This window comes from Capricornis sumatraensis, chromosome 19 (assembly GCF_032405125.1).
Source record: "Capricornis sumatraensis isolate serow.1 chromosome 19, serow.2, whole genome shotgun sequence".
Taxonomy (NCBI): domain Eukaryota; kingdom Metazoa; phylum Chordata; class Mammalia; order Artiodactyla; family Bovidae; genus Capricornis; species Capricornis sumatraensis.
Genome location: NC_091087.1, coordinates 7,739,163 through 7,755,224, shown reverse-complemented (window position 1 = coordinate 7,755,224; position 16,062 = coordinate 7,739,163). Strand labels below are relative to the sequence as shown.

The window sequence follows — 16,062 nt, the reverse complement described above, 5'->3', positions numbered from 1 at the left end:
TAGAGCAAAAAGATACTTGTGAGAATTCCTTGTTATTTCTTGTAGGCTTTGATGGTCACATGTGCTACATTACATCTTCATGCAGTGAATAATGCTACAAGACATATCTAGAACAAGACATACAGGAACCCAAGAAAGTGACAAAATGCACTTACACACAGAGACACAAACCCCTGGCTAAAATGCATGACTACCACCCATCTCCCTCCCTACCTCTCTAGTTCTCTACCTCCTCACCTCCTTGCTTTTATTCATCCTTCCCTCTCACCTTACGTACGGGCAAACATTAGGGAATGAGTGGATGAGTGGATAAGTGCATGAGTGAGTACATGAATAACGTGACCAGGAGGAAAGAAATGGTAATTCCATAAAGGAATTGAGAGAGAAGGCAGACCCTCATGGGTTCTCCACCTGACAGAACCTCTTGGCTGCCAAGATTCTACAGATGTGTCTTGTGGAATGGAGACATTCCTCTGAGCTCAATTCTTGTCTGTTCAAGCAAGGGGTGGCGGAGGGGACATTGGGCCTGGTCACTTGCTGCCAACACATAGAGAATGAAGCCATGACGTCCCATGGAATTGATTCTGAAGGAAGCAGCTATCTGGTGACAGGGCATATAGACCCAGCACTAGTCAACCTGGCAACACTCTACATAGGAATGTTCAGGCTGGAGCAGGAGCCACTGTTGCCTGGAGCAGCGTCCCCTCTTGTGTCCCACCAAAGGCCCCAAACAACACCAACGCAACTACTCCTCGCTTGACCCTCGTGACAGTGTCACAGCTCTCCTTCAAGCAAACGGGGCCGCATGCTGGGGCTGATACAGAGGCTCCAAAGGGCTCTCAACAGCCTTACCAAAAAGGTATATTTGGGAGGGGTTTCTCTTCTGGGGGGTGCTATCATTGAAGGCTGTGGCCCCATAGTGGAAGAGCACCCCAGGAGATGCAAGGTGCCTGAGTGGGTGAACAAAACAAACACATCAAAGGGCCCATCAGGAACAAATGACCACATTGAGAACTCACTATGCCTGAAAGTGATCTGGCCAAGCTCTATCGGGCTGCTCTTCAACTCTCTCAACAGCAACAGAGTCCACTCGCCAAGACCCAGTGGACAAATTACTACTTGCTTATCACCATTGCCAGGCCTGGGGCACAATCCTTCCCTACCAACCTTTCTTGGGAGACTGGAAAGCACACACCATAGGTGACCATCCCCTCAGGTGATCGATGTGCTCTGCATGGAAGTTTGCAGAGATATTTGTGTGGATGTTCCCCAGGGGGCCAGGGAAGCAAACACTGTCTTGGTGTCCAGTCTGACTGGAATTCAGGTTTAACAAAAGGCCTTTTAATGTCAGAGATCCTAGCCTGTCTAGATCGCATTGTAGAATACGTTTGCCCTTTGTGATGACTGAGGTTCCCGCAAGGACTCCTCACTTTGGACTGCCTTGAGGTGTGCCTCCCTCATAGCTCTTCATCCTCTGGTGTTCATGTCCAGGAAAAAAGGGAACCATTCACGTTGAATCATCCAGGTCGTAGTGAGACCCTCACTAGAGCATCTTACTGAAAGACAAGATGCAAAGAGAAGGAGCTAAGGAAAGGCCTTGCCTATGGCCTCCAGGTAGGCGGTAGAAGCAGGGATCAGCAAAGAAAGTCAAAGGCAGGACTAGGAATTAGCCTATGTAAAAGACCCTAGACAAGCGAGAGACACAGGGGCTCTCCTTGTGGGATCAGTTGCCTATACACCCAAATTCTAATGCTCCAAAAGGGACGGAAGGAACCAAGACCTTTTGCCCTTGGACTGCCACTTCCATTCAGCTCAGCACAATCCTATTGAGCATAATTTTTATGTCATTTTCTCTCTTTAGAACCATATGACTTCTCATCATTAAGCCAAACAAGGCATGCTCCACACATTGCATCTATACCAAGAGTCTGAGTAGGCTTGCCTTCAATGCATTCTGGAAATGATGAAGCCCCAAAGTATGTGAGTTTCTGTCTACCCCTAGGTGCTGTACCAAGGCTGACATCGATGGCCCTGGAAGCAACAGGTATGAGTCAGATCTTCCTTCCTTTGGGGCATTGTCTGTCTAGAGAGGAGCACAACAGCTCTGCCAATATCTAGTTTGGCCCTGTAGGCTTTGGTAGTCATGTATGCTACACCTTCACGCAGTGAATGATGCTACAAGACCTATCTAGAGTGATAAATCCAAGAACCCAAAAAAGCAACAAAATGCATCTATCTATACACAGGGACACAAACCCCTGGGTAAAATCGACTCCTACCACCAACCTTCCTTGCTACCTCTCTAGCTTTCTATGTTCCCTATCTCTAGTTATCTACCTCCTTACTTTTCTTCATCTATCCTTACCGCCCAACAAACCTACTGCCAAACCTGAGGAAAAAAGTGACTAGCATATCAGTGCTTGAGTGAATACATAAGTAATGTGTCCAGAGCGGGAAAAATGGCAGCTCCACAAAGGTGCCCCAAGAGAAGGGAGAGCCTCATGGGCTCTATACCCAGAAGAAGGCCTAGTGCAACGGTCTCTCAGTCACTAAAATTCTATAAATGTGTTTTGGAAAACAGAGATGTACCTCTCAGTTCGATCTTGGTCTGTGCAAGCAAGGGGTGGAATTGAAGACACGGGGCTAGGCCATTTGCAGCCAACACCCAGAAAATGAGTCCACAAAGTCCCACGGAATGGATTCTTGAGGAAGCAGGTATCTGGTGACAGGGCACAAAGGCTCAGAACCAGTCAACCTGGTAATGCCTTGCATGGGAACATTCAGGCTGGGAACAAGAGGCCTCATCACCTGGTGCGTGTCCTCTCCCATAGCCTGCTGAAGGCCCCCAAACAAAAAACAATGCAACTGTTCCTGGACTGACCCACATCTTGAGGCCATTGTTCTACTCCAGGCAAATACAGCTCATAATGGAGATGCTACCAGGGCTCTGAAGGGCTTGCAAGAGCCTTACTAGAAAGTTAGGCTCCAAAAAGGTTTCTTCTCTGGGGGTGTGATCATTGAAGGCCATGCCCCCCAGAGAGGGAGAACGCTTCAAGATATGCCTGGGGCCCAAGTGGAAAAGTGAAAAATCCATCAAAGGGCCCATCAGGAACAAGTGGTCTCACCAAGACCCTGCCATGCCTGTAAGTTAATTAGCCACACCCCATGGAATCTCAGGGGCTACTCTTTAGCTCTCTTAACAGCCAGCACCGTCCAACTTCCATGACCCACTGGACAGTTTCCTGCCTCTCACCATTGTCCAGTCTAGGGCATAATCTTTTTCTATCTACTTGTTCTTCAGAGACTGCGAAGCACACAAACAGGAGACCATCCTCTTAGATGTTCAGCAAGCTCTGTACAAAAGTGTGCAGAGACCTGTGTGTGGATATTCCTCAGGGAGCCAGGAAACAAACACTGCCTCCATGATCAATCTGATTAGAATGTAGGACCAATAGAAAGCATTTCAGTCTCCAAGATCATAGATGGTCTTGAAGGCACTGCAGCAGAAGTTCCCCTTTGAGAGGACTATGGACCACAAACAACTCCCCACTCTTGATTGCCTTGAGGTGGGCCTACTCCATAGCCCAGTGTCCTCTGGGGCCCATGTTAAGGACCAAAGAGAGTCACTTACCTCGAATTGTTCAGGTCACAGTGAGGCCTTCTCCAGAATGTTTGACTGAAAGACACAATTTGAAGAGAAGTAGCTACAGAAAGGTCCCGGCTATGTCCTCTGGGTGGGTGGTGGAAGCAGGGATCAGGAAAGAAAGCCAAAGGCATGACAGGCTTTGGTCACATGGAAGCTCCTGAGCACTGTAGAGACTCAGGGATAGGGTCCCTCCACACTCAAATCCCAGGGCTCTAGAAAGAACAGAAGAAACCACAACCTCTGGGCCCTGTAATGTCACTTCCATTGAGCCTCACCATAGTCCTATTGAGCATGATTTTAGATTACCATCTCTCTTCAGGACCATATGAGTTCTCATCACCAACCCAAACGAGGCATGCCCCACGCATTGTATGCATGCACAGGCACCTGAGTAGGCTTACTTCTGATGCTTTCTGGAAAGGAGGATGCCCCAGAGGATGTGAGTTTCTGCCCACACCAAAGGCTGGATCAAGGCTGATATCGATTGCCCTAGGGGCAGCAGGTCATGCTCAGATCTTCCTTCCTCTGGCGTTGTTGTCTGTCTAGGAGAACAACAGCTATAATACCTACTCCATCCTTGCAGGCTTTGGTGGTTACACATGCTGCACCTTCCTGCAGTGAATGACGCTGCAAGACACATCCAGGAACACTAGAAAGCAACTAAATACACCTATATGCAGAGACAAAGATCCCTGGCTGAAATGCATAACTACTACCAATCTTCCTCCCTGCTAGGTCTCTACCTCTCTAGTTCCTTACCTCTTTACTTTTTAACAAATACTCCTTCCTTCCCACCATACTTACTGCCAAATGTGAGGGAATGAGTGGACAAGTTATCAAGGCATAAGTGAATATAAGAATAACATGTACAAGCAGCCTGAAATGGTATATTCAAAGAGGAGTTCCAAGAGAAGGCAGAGCCTCATGGACTTTCCACCCAGTAGAGGCCTGGCACAAGGGCCTCTCAACCTCCAAGAGTTTATGGATCTGTTTTGGGAATGGAGACTTCCTCCATGGTCGAACCTGGTCTTTGCAAGCAAGGGATCACAGAGGGGACATGGGGCTGGCCACTTACTGCAAACATGCAGAAAACAAGGCCATGAAATCCCTCAGAAGAGGTGGTCGAGGATGCAGATATTTGGAGACGGGACCTGAGGGCTCAGCACCAGTTAACATGTCAGTGCCCTACATGGGAACCTTCAGGATGGGGACAGGAATCATTGCTGGCTGGTTCAGCACTCCCTCCCATGGGCTTGCCCAAGCCCCTCAAACAGCAAGAGTGCATCTAGTCCTTTCTCAGTCCATATCATGGGACTGACTCTCTACTTCAGGCAAATGGTGCCTCTCGATGGAGGTGATACTGTGACCCTGAAAGGTTCTCAACAACCTTATTATGAAAGTAAGCATGGTAGGAACTTCTCCTCTGGAAGGTGCTATCATTGGCAGCCATGGCCCCCAGAGAGGAAGAATGCCACATGAAACACAAGGGGCCTGAGTTACTGAATTAATGAAACAAAACCCGTCATAGGGCCCATTAGGAACAAGTGGCCACATCGAGAACTTACCATGCCTGAAAGTGAGCTGGCCATGCCCCATGAAATCTCATGGGCTGACCTTCAGCTCTCTCAATAGCCAGCAGGGTTTATCTGTCAAGATTGCCCACCTCTTACCATCACTGGTCCTGGGGCACCATCTTTCTCTGCTTATGGTTCTTGGGAGACTGAAAAGAACACACCACAGCTGACCATTCTCTCAGTCAATCAGCATGCTCTGCATGGAGGTGTGCAGAGACCTTTGTGTGGATGACTCCAGTTGGCCAGGGATGCAAACATTGCCTCCATGTCTAATCTAATTAGAATTCAGGTTTAATGAAAGGCTTTTCAGTACCTGAGTTACTAGACCCTGGAAATGCCACTGTAGCATAAGTTCCACCGTGGTGATGACTGAGGTTCCCAAAAGGATTCCCACCTCTGGAAAGCCTAAAGGGGTGCCTCCTCCATGGTCCACCTCCCTCTGGGGCCCATGTGCAGGACCAAAGAGAGCCACTCACCTCAAGTTATTTAGCATGTGGCAAGAATCTCTATAGAACATCTGCCTAAAAGAAACAATTTGAAGAGAAGGAACTATGGAAAGGCCCCACCTAATGCCTCCTGGTGGGGTGTGGAAATTGGGATCACCAAAGGCAGGACCAGGCCTTTGCCCTGTGGAAGCCCCTAGATACTGTAGGCTTTCCTCAAGGGCTTTCTTCAAGGGGTAGGGTGCTTCCACACCTAAATCCCAGGGTTTCAGAGAAAAAAGAAAGGTCCCTGACCTCTAGCTTCTGGACAGCAACCTCCAATAGGCCTCAGCATACTTCTATTGAACATGATTTTTAGGTGATCATTTCTCTTCAGAAATATATGAATTCTTCTCATCAACCCAAGTGAGCCATGCCCCATGAAGTGCATCTATGCACAGGAGCCTAAGTAGTCTTATCTCCAAAGCTTTCTGGAAATAAGGAAGCTGTAAAGGACTTGAGTTTCTGTCTACCCAGCTGTGGCACCAAGGCTGAGACAGTTGCACCAGGAGCAGCAAGCCACACTCAGATAATCCTTCCTTTGCAGATGTTGTCTATCTAGAGAGCAGAAAGACTCCTGTGAGAGCTCCTAGTCTGTCTCTATAGGCTTTGCTACAAAGTGTGCTACACTTTGATGTAGCAAATGTTGCTGCAAGACATACCTAGAGCAATAAGCCCAGGGACACAAGAAAGCAATAAAATGCACCTATATGCAGAGACACAAACTTCTGGCTGAAATGCTTGTCTACCTTCCTCCTTACCTGTCTAAGTTCCAACCTCCCATCCTCTCTGGTTCGCTACCTCCCTACATCCTCACTTTTCTCCATCTTTGCCTCCCACCCTACATACTGACAAACATGAAGAAACAAGTGGATGAATGGATCAATATTTGAGTGAGTATATGAATAACAATAAATCCAGGGAGATAGAAATGGTGACTCCAAGAAAGAGTCCTGAGAGAAGACAGAGCCTCATAGACTCTGAGAGGCTCACAAGGACCTCTCAGTTGCCAAGATTCCATGGACATGTCTTGGGGAATGGAGATGCTCCTCCAAGCTCAGTCTGGGTCTGTGCTCGCAAGGGGTGGCTGAGCGGACATGAAGTTTGGCCATTTGCCACAATCACATGAAAAAAGAGGCCAAGAAGTTCCACAGAATGGATGCTCGAGGAAGCAGGTATCTGTGGCCGGGCCCATTGGCTCATCACAAGTCAACCTGGCAATGCCCTGCAAGGGAACATTCAAGCTGGAAACAAGAGCCATCATTGCCTGCTGGGGCATCCCCTCCATGGCCTGCTGAAGGCCTCCAAACAACAAGAAGGCAACTACTCCTTGTTCGGCCCATGTCATGGAACCACCCCTCTACTTCAGGTAAACAGTGCCCTATGATGGAGTTAATATGGGCTGCAAAGAGCTCTCAACCGCCTCACTAGGAAGTAAGCTCAAAAGAGGTTTCTCCTCTGGAGGTGTTATTTTTAAAGCCTGTGGCATGGTGCCTGAGTACAAATGAAACAAAACTCAGCAAAGGGCCCATCTGGAATAACTGGCTTTACAGAGACCCTGCCATGCCCAAAAGTGACCTGGCCTAGCCTCATGGAATCTCAGAGGCTGCCCTTCAGCTCGCTTAACAGCCAACAGCGAACACCCTGCATGGGAATGCTCATACCAGGGACAGTAGCGACTGTCAGCTGGTGGGGTGTCTGTTCCCATGCCTGCCCAAGGCCCCCAGACAAAGCAATGCAATGCTCCCTGCTTGGCCCACGTCATGGGGCCACCCCTCTACTTCAGGCAATCAGGACCTCACTATGGAGTTGATACTGGGGCTCCTATGGGCTCTCAACTTTCTTTCTAGGAAGGAGTGCTTGGAAGGGATTTCTCCTCTGGGGCTGCTATTGTTGAAGATTGTGGCTCCTGGAGAAGAAGAATGCCCCAGGAGAAACAAGGGGCCCCAGTGGGCCATCAAAGCAAAGCCCATCAAACAGCCCATCAGGAATCACTTGTGTCACCTAGACTCTGGCATGCCTGAAAGTGACCTGGTGAAGCCCCATGGAAACTCAGGGGCTGCACTTCAGCTCTCTCAACAGCCAATAACATCTACCTGCCAAAACCTGGTTGACAGGTTTCTGCCTGCCTCTCACTGTTGCCAGGCCAGGGGCATGATATTTTTCTATCAATGGTTCTTGGGAGACTGAAAAGCACACACCTGGTGATTGTCCCTTCAGTAGCTCAGTGTGTGCTATGTGGAGGTGTATAGAGACATGTATATGTGAATGTTCCCCAGGGTGCAGGGAAGCAAACATTGCCTCCACGTACTATCTGACTAGAATTCAGGTCTCAGGAAAGGTTTTTCAGGGCCAAGGGCTTGGAGCCTAGCAAGATGGTGTGGCAGCCAGATTCCTTCCTTTGTAAAGACTGAGGTTCTTGAAAGGACTTCCCCTTCTGGACTGCATTGAGGTGGGCTTCCCCCATAGTCCAACAGCCTCTGTGTCTGGTGTCCAGAACCAAAGAGAACCACTGATCTCAAATTATTCAAGTCAGAATGGCAAGATCCGGACCATTTTTGGTCAGAATGAAAGTGAAAGTGAAGTCATTCAGTCCTTCCTGACTCTTTGTGATTCTATGGACTGTAGCCCACCATTCTGCTTCATCTATGGGATTTTCCAGGCAGGAATACTGGAGTGGGTTGCCATTTCCTTCTCCAGGGGATCTTCCTGACCCAGGAATCAAACCAGGGTCTCCTGCATTGCAGGAAGATTCTTTACCAACTGAGCTATCAGGGAAGCCCTAATAATGGCTGCTACCAACAAGTCTACAAGCAATAAATGCTGGAGAGGGTGTGGGGAAAAGGGAACACTCTTATGCTGTTGGTGGGAATGAAAACTAGTACAGCCACAATGGAGAACAGTGTGGAGACTCCTTAAAAAAACTGGAAATAGAACTGCCATACAACCCAGCAATCCTACTGCTGGGCATACACACTGAGGAAACCAGAACTGAAAGAGACATGTGTACCCCAATGTTCATCACAGCACTGTTTACAATAGCCAGGACATGGAAGTAACTTAGATATCAATCAGCAGACGAATGGATAAGAAAGCTGTGGTACATACACACAATGGATTATTATTATTCAGCTATTAAAAAGAACGCATTTGAATTAGTTCTAATGATGTGGATGAAACTGGATCTTATTATATAGAGTGAAGTAAGTCAGAAAGAAAAACACCAATACAGTATACTAATGCATGTATATGGAATTTAGAAAGATGGTAACAATGACCCTATATGTGGGACAGCAAAAGAGACACAGAGATAAAGAACAGACTTTTGGACTCTGTGGGAGAAGTGGGATGATTTGAGAGAATAGCATGGAAACATGTATATTATCATATATGAAATAGATCACCAGTCCAGGGTTGATGTATGAGACAGGGTGCTCAGGGCTGGTGCATGGGATGACCCTGAGGGATGGGATAGGGAGGGAGGTGGGAGGGCAGTTCAGGATGGGGGACACATGTACACCCATGGCTGATTCATGTCAATGTTTTGAAAAAGTATATAATGATCACACACAAAACATATATTTAATAAGACTTAAAAAAAACATACACAACTATGACAATCCTAAGTTAAAAAAATAAACAAGGAAAAAATAACTATACTTAGTAAAATTACCTCCAAAAATATTTCTGATGAATTTTGAAAAGTATTCATTTGGTCTCTGGCGAGACTCTCACCAGAATATCTGATGGAAAGGCACAATTTGAAGGAGTTAAGGAAAAGCCTCATCTATGATCTCCGGGTGATTGGTGGAAGTAGTGATCAGGAAAGAAAGCTGAATGCAGGACCACACCTTGGCCATGTGGAAGCCCCTAGAAAAAGTGGAGTCTCAAGGGCTTTGCTTGAGGGATTGGGTGCCTCCACATCCAAATCCCAGGGCTCTGAAAGGGACAGAATCACACTTGACCTCTTGCCCCTAGACTGCCACCTCCATTGGGCCTCAGTATAATCCTATTGAACATTATTTTTAGGTCATCATCTCTCTTTAACAGGAGAGTTAATAGGAGTTAATATGTTTTATTTTCAGGCATTTTTAAAAATTTTCATGTATTGTTTTTATGACTGTTAACTCTGTAATATTTTTGATATTCATTAGAAATATTTTTAGGAATTTTTTTTACTAAGCATAGTTGCTTTTTCCTTGTTATTTTCTCAATTTTAGGATTTTCATAGTTGAAAATATACTTTTTTAGTGATAATTATATGTTTTTTAAAAAGTAATTGTTATAGTTTTGTTAACCCCATTATTTCCCGCAGAAATGGACTGTTTGTACATTTTCTTACATTTTTTTCGTTTAATTATGATATATGAGATCATTTCATTGATGAGTTTTATCAGTTATGATTTATATTGATACCTGTTTTTTCATTGCATAAAAACTTTTTCAAATATTTTGAAGCCACGTGTGTCTTTTTTTTTTTTTTTTTACTTTACAATATTGTATTGGTTTTGCCATACATCAACATGAATCTGCCACAGGTATACACGTGTTCCCCATCCTGAACGTCCCTCCCGCTTCCCTCCCCATACCATCCCTCTGGGTCGTCTCAGTACACCAGCCCCAAGCATCCAGTATCATGCATCGAACCTGGACTGGCGATTCGTTTCATATATGATATTATACATGTTTCAATGCCATTCTCCCAAATCATCCCACCCTCTTCCTCTCCCACAGAGTCCAAAAGACTGTTATATACATCTGTGTCTCTTTTGCTATCTCACATACAGGGTTATCATTACCATCTTTCTAAATTCCATATATATGTGTTAGTATACTGTATTGGTGTTTTTCTTTCTGGCTTACTTCACTCTGTATAATCGGCTCCAGTTTCATCCACCTCATTAGAACTGATTCAAATGTATTCTTTTTAATGGCTGAGTAATACTCCATTGTGTATATGTACCACAGCTTTCTTATCCATTCATCTGCTGATGGACATCTAGGTGGTTTCCATGTCCTGGCTATTATAAACAGTGCTGCGATGAACATTGGGGTACATGTGTCTCTTTCATTTCTGGTTTTCTTGGTGTGTATGGCCAGCAGTGGGATTGCTGGGTCATAAGGCAGTTCTATTTCCAGTTTTTTTAAGGAATCTCCACACTGTTTTCCATAGTGGCTGTACTAGTTTGCATTCCCACCAACAGTGTAAGAGAGTTCCCTTTTCTCCACACCCTCTCCAGCATTTAATGCAATCCCTATCAAGCTACACGGTATTTTTCACAGAGCTAAAACAAATAATTTCACAATTTCTATGGAAAAACAAAAAACTTCAAATAGCCAAAGCAATCTTGAGAAAGAAGAGTGGAGATGGAGGAATCAACCTGCCTGACTTCAGGCTCTACTACAAAGCCACAGTCATCAAGACAGTATGGTACTGGCACAAAGACAGAAATATAGATCAATGGAACAAAATAGAAAGCCCAGAGATAAATCCATGCATCTATGGACACCTTATCTTTGACAAAGGAGGCAAGAATGCACATGTGTCTTTTGATTATAAATTAAATATACACGTATTTGTAATTTTGATTTTTTAGCTGGAAATTAATTTATGGCCTTTTTTGAACCACGTTAATAAGGTTCTGTTATGTCATTTGTTTTCTTTAATATCTTGCTTACTTGATACAGCCTCTCGAGGGGTTCACCCTCAAGCAGAGTGAAAAGGCTGGCTTAAAACTCAACATTCATAAAACTAAGATCACAACATCTGGTTCCATCACTTCATGGCAAATAAATGGGGGGAAAAGTGGAAGCAGTGACAGACTTTGTTTCCTTGAGCTCCAAAATCACTGCAGATGGTGACTGCAGCCATGAAATTAAAAGATGCTTGCCCCTTGGAAGGAAAGCTATGACAACCCTGCCGTACTTAATCGTGTCTGACTGTTTGTGACCCCATGGACTATAGCCTACCAAGCTCCTTTGTCTGTGGGGATTCTCCAAGCAAGAATACTGGAATGGGTTGCCATGCCCTCCTCCAGGGGATATTCCCAACCTAGGGATAGAACTGGGTTCCCCTGCATTGCAGGCAGATTCTTTACCAGCTGAACTACCAGGGAAGCCCATGACAACATTTTAAAAAGCAAATATATCACTTTGCCAACAAAGGTCAGTATGGTCAAAGCTATGGTTTTTCCAGTAGTCATGTATGGATTTGGACCATAAAAAAGACTGAATTCTTAAGAATTAATGCATTCAAATTGTGGTGCTGGAGAGGACTCTTGAAAGTCCCTCAGAGAGCAAGAAGATCAAACCAGTCAATCCTAAAGGAAATCAATCTTGAATACAAATTGGAAGGACTAATGATAAACCAGTCCATTCTGAAGGTGATCAGCCCTGGGATTTCTTTGGAAGGAATGATGCTAAAGCTGAAACTTCAGTACTTTGGCCACCTCATGCGAAGAGTTGATTCATTGGAAAAGACTTTGATGCTGGGAGGGATTGGGGGCAGGAGAAGAAGGGGACGACAGAGGATGAGATGGCTGGAAGGCATCACTGACTCAATGGACGTGAGTCTGAGTGAACTCCAGGAGTTGGTGATGGACAGGGAGGCCTGGCGTGCTGCGATTCATGGGGTCACAAAGAGTCGGACACGACTGAGCGACTGAACTGAACTGAATGCTAAAGCTGAAGCTCCAGTACTTTGGCCACATGATACAAAGAGCTGATTTATTGAAAAAATGCTGATGCTGGGAAAGATTGAAGGCGAAAGGAGGGGGCAGCAGAGGATGAGGGGGAAGATTCAAAGGACATGAATCTGAGCAGACTCTTGGCAGATAATGAAGGATAGGGAAGCCTGGTGTGCTGCAGGTCATGGGGTCACAAAGAGTTAGATATGACTCAAAGACTGACTAACAACTTGATACAGAGGAACTCATTTCATAATGCATGTAAATATATCTTCTTATATATTCAGGTACAAATAAATTACACCAAGCTGCAGCAAACATGGATTAGAAAGTGTCTCAGACTATTTCAGTACAGCGTCATCCAAAATACTGGATTTGCCCTTAATGTTATCTGGTTGCTCACTGAGGAAAAAAAACAAAACAAAACTATTTCTAATTTGGTGACTCATGTTCAGTTGTAAATGATAATCTTTTGACATCTTTTATAGCATATTCTTTATTATATTATATAGTTAGTCCATATTAGGATCTATAATTTTTTATGTTTCTTAGTGTATATACTAAATATTAGGTAAGAATTTTGGTTCTGTGACAGTACTACTGTATCTCTAACCTTTTTAATGTCATTTTCCTTCAGTATAGGACATTCTTTAGTACTTCAAATAAAATCCTGTGAAAATAAAAATATTTTCATTGTTTGTTGAATTATATTAACCACTATGCTGGGGACCAGTGAAACAAAATTTCTCAACTTCAGTATTATTAATTTCATGTTCAAATGAAATTTATAAGCTTATATCAAGTAAGTCAGTCACTCATTCAAAAGGAAATCCCATATCCCTATTCAGTTTGTCTTCTGCTTAAACCTATTATGCTTAGGAGTGCATCTTCCTCAGTCAATTTTCTATTTGGAATATAAATATGACCAAAGGTAACTGGACACCTATCATTAATGCAGTGTTGCATTTCTTGGTTGATTGTTTGCATTTCTTGTTGCATTTCTTTATCTCAAAGATACACTGAGATAAAAGCAGTGGACTAGGTTCTTTTTTTTTTGATTTATATATATATTTTTTTATTGGACTAGGTTCTCAATGTAGTATAAAAAATATAAATCTCTGAAACAAAGCTTATAGGATTTTTTTTTTAAATCTTTGAGCTAGATAGACAGGATTGGTTCACACGAGTTTCTTTCAAGGTTTCACTGTCTCAAATCCCAAATATAGTGTCTAAAAAGGATATAATGATTTCCTATATTAACATATTTCCCTGTATTGTCACCTAGGTTTATCTTCATTTTAATTATATTTATCATGATTTTCATGATCAGTAAGGTCTTCATCTTACTTTAAGACTACAAGTTCTCATCATTGTTCCAAGACCTGGCACTTGATACACATTCATACACTTGGACCTGAATGTACATACCAGACAATTATGGTACCAATTTGCACTGGCATTTGATATATTCAGTAGTGGGCACCTGAATCACATTAATTTTCGAAGGTTGCAAGCCAAACCATGTTCCTTCTTTGTACTCATTATTTAAGGGTACAGGAGTAGGACAGGTATTAAAATAGAGAACTAAGTCTTGTGAAACATGACCCTTGAATGCTTGAATAATGGAGCAATATGGTCAACACTCAGAAAATTACCTAGTGCAGAGGTTGTAGACTGATAATCCTACACAAGAATGACACAAAATACAGGTTTCTTTGGAGAACCACTCAGAAGATGTCAGGAGAACACAAAAGGGTCTCAACTATTATCCTTTATTTATTTATCAAAAGATGTGTATATACAGTCACTCAGTCGTGTCTGACTCTTTGTGACTGCCTAGACTGTAGGCCACCAAACTCCTCTGTCCATGGGATTTCCCAGGCAAGAACAATGAAGTGGGCTGCCTTTTCTTACTCTAATATCGAAAGATGCCATACCAGTAACATCTGGCATTGTCTACTGCCAAATATGAACTCTCCTAAAATGATGCATATGAAGTGACATGAAACAAATCAATTATCAGGCTACTAGAAATAGTATTCATTTCCAAGCATCCTCCAACACTCATAGGACAAACATCATTACACTGAAAATAATGTATTAACGTGATATACAGGCACTGAAGTTTATATATGAGTTTCCTCATTAATATAATCAACTTTAGGTTTAATAAGAATAGAAAATTACTGAATCTCATATTTTAATCTATGGTGGCAGAGTCTTTCATTTGTTAAAATTTTTTCAGTGACCCTAAGGCAGCATGACACTATTATGATCCCACAGGTGGGCTTCCCTGGTGGCTCAGGTGGTAAAGTGTCTGCCTGCAATGTGGGAGAACCAGGTTCAATCCCCGGGTCAGGAAGATCCCCTGGAGAAGGAAATGGCAACCCACCCCAGTACTCTTGCCTGGATAATTCCATGGATTGAGGAGCCTGGTAGGTTACAGTCTATGGGATTGCAAACAGTCAGACATGACTGAGCGATTTCACTTTCACTTTTTTCTTTGATATTATATAAATATTGGTTTTAGTCATATATAGAGACCTGGATGAGTAGTAAACATTCTTCTACATACCAGTTAATAAAAATTTTCTTAACAATTATCATGTGTAATTCAAATAACAAGCAATGATTTTTTTGTCATAAAATGACATCAAGTAGATCAGTCAATCAATAAGGTTATCCCATATCAATATTCGGGCTTCCTTCTGTAGCTCAGCTGTTAAAGAATCCGCCTGCAATGAGGAAGATCTGGGTTCCATCCCTGGGTTGGGAAGATTCCTTGAAGGAGGGCATGACAACCCACTCCAGTATTCTTCCCTGGAGAATCCCCATGGGGATTGTAGCCTGGTAGGCTACAGTCCATGGGGTGGCACAGACATGACTGAGCGACTTTCACTTTCATATCAATATTCAGGCTGACTAAAAGAATAAACCTAACTGCCTTGGCCAGTGATACCTTTGGAATGAATTTATGGATAAGGCTGCCACTTGCCACTTAATGTGAAGGTGTAATTCCTAGCAGTATATCTTACTGTAATATGTAAAGAGATAGAGGAAAAAAAAAAAAAAAGCCAAGGATAGAACCCAAATCTGCAACACTATTAGGAATTATAAATCATTGAACAAAGCTTAATGGATGAACTTTTTCTTCACTTATAAGCACATAAATTGGTATAGACACAAATGTTTTTCTTAAGGTTTTATTGTCTCAATTCAAATATATCTCCTTGAAGGACAGGTACCCATCTAACATATTAGTTTCAAATATGTACAGGAGGAAACTTGTATCTTTTAGTTAAGTTAGCTTCTGTAGTTTTCAGAAGTTTCAATCTGCGATTGCTAAGTTTCAGCTCTTCCATCTTTAATTAATCTTTTTATATTAATCTCTTCATATATGGTAACATGCCCAAATCTAACTATTGCCCTAAATAGGTGAAAATTTGTATTTCAGTTCTGCAGTTGTTGAATAACTAATTGTTATTCAGTTATATGAGTGAAGGTTTGTGAAAAATATTTGGCTACATATTTTTTTTCCAGCAGGTTTCATTCCCAGATGTCCAATTACAAGTTATTCCTCAATTCTATTTTCACGTTTCTCTATTGCTGTATTCTGTATTAGCTTTTGATTCCACCCTGTTTGCATTTGAATTACATCTTTCTGCAATTGTTCC

At 43.2% G+C, this 16,062-nt stretch overlaps 4 non-coding genes across 4 annotated transcripts; all 4 read right to left on the bottom strand.

The window, feature by feature from the left end:
* Positions 1-1,809: 1,809 nt before the first annotated feature.
* On the bottom strand, positions 1,810-1,888 carry LOC138095665 (small nucleolar RNA SNORD115). The gene has a single exon (XR_011146406.1). It is a non-coding gene; the product is annotated as a small nucleolar RNA SNORD115 (small nucleolar RNA).
* A 2,024-nt stretch (positions 1,889-3,912) lies between these two features.
* Positions 3,913-3,992, bottom strand: LOC138095667 (small nucleolar RNA SNORD115). Its single transcript, XR_011146407.1, has one exon. It is a non-coding gene; the product is annotated as a small nucleolar RNA SNORD115 (small nucleolar RNA).
* Positions 3,993-5,985: 1,993 nt separating this feature from the next.
* LOC138095664 (small nucleolar RNA SNORD115) lies at positions 5,986-6,066 on the bottom strand. Its single transcript, XR_011146405.1, has one exon. It is a non-coding gene; the product is annotated as a small nucleolar RNA SNORD115 (small nucleolar RNA).
* A 3,640-nt stretch (positions 6,067-9,706) lies between these two features.
* LOC138095669 (small nucleolar RNA SNORD115) lies at positions 9,707-9,751 on the bottom strand. The gene has a single exon (XR_011146409.1). It is a non-coding gene; the product is annotated as a small nucleolar RNA SNORD115 (small nucleolar RNA).
* Positions 9,752-16,062: the final 6,311 nt, after the last annotated feature.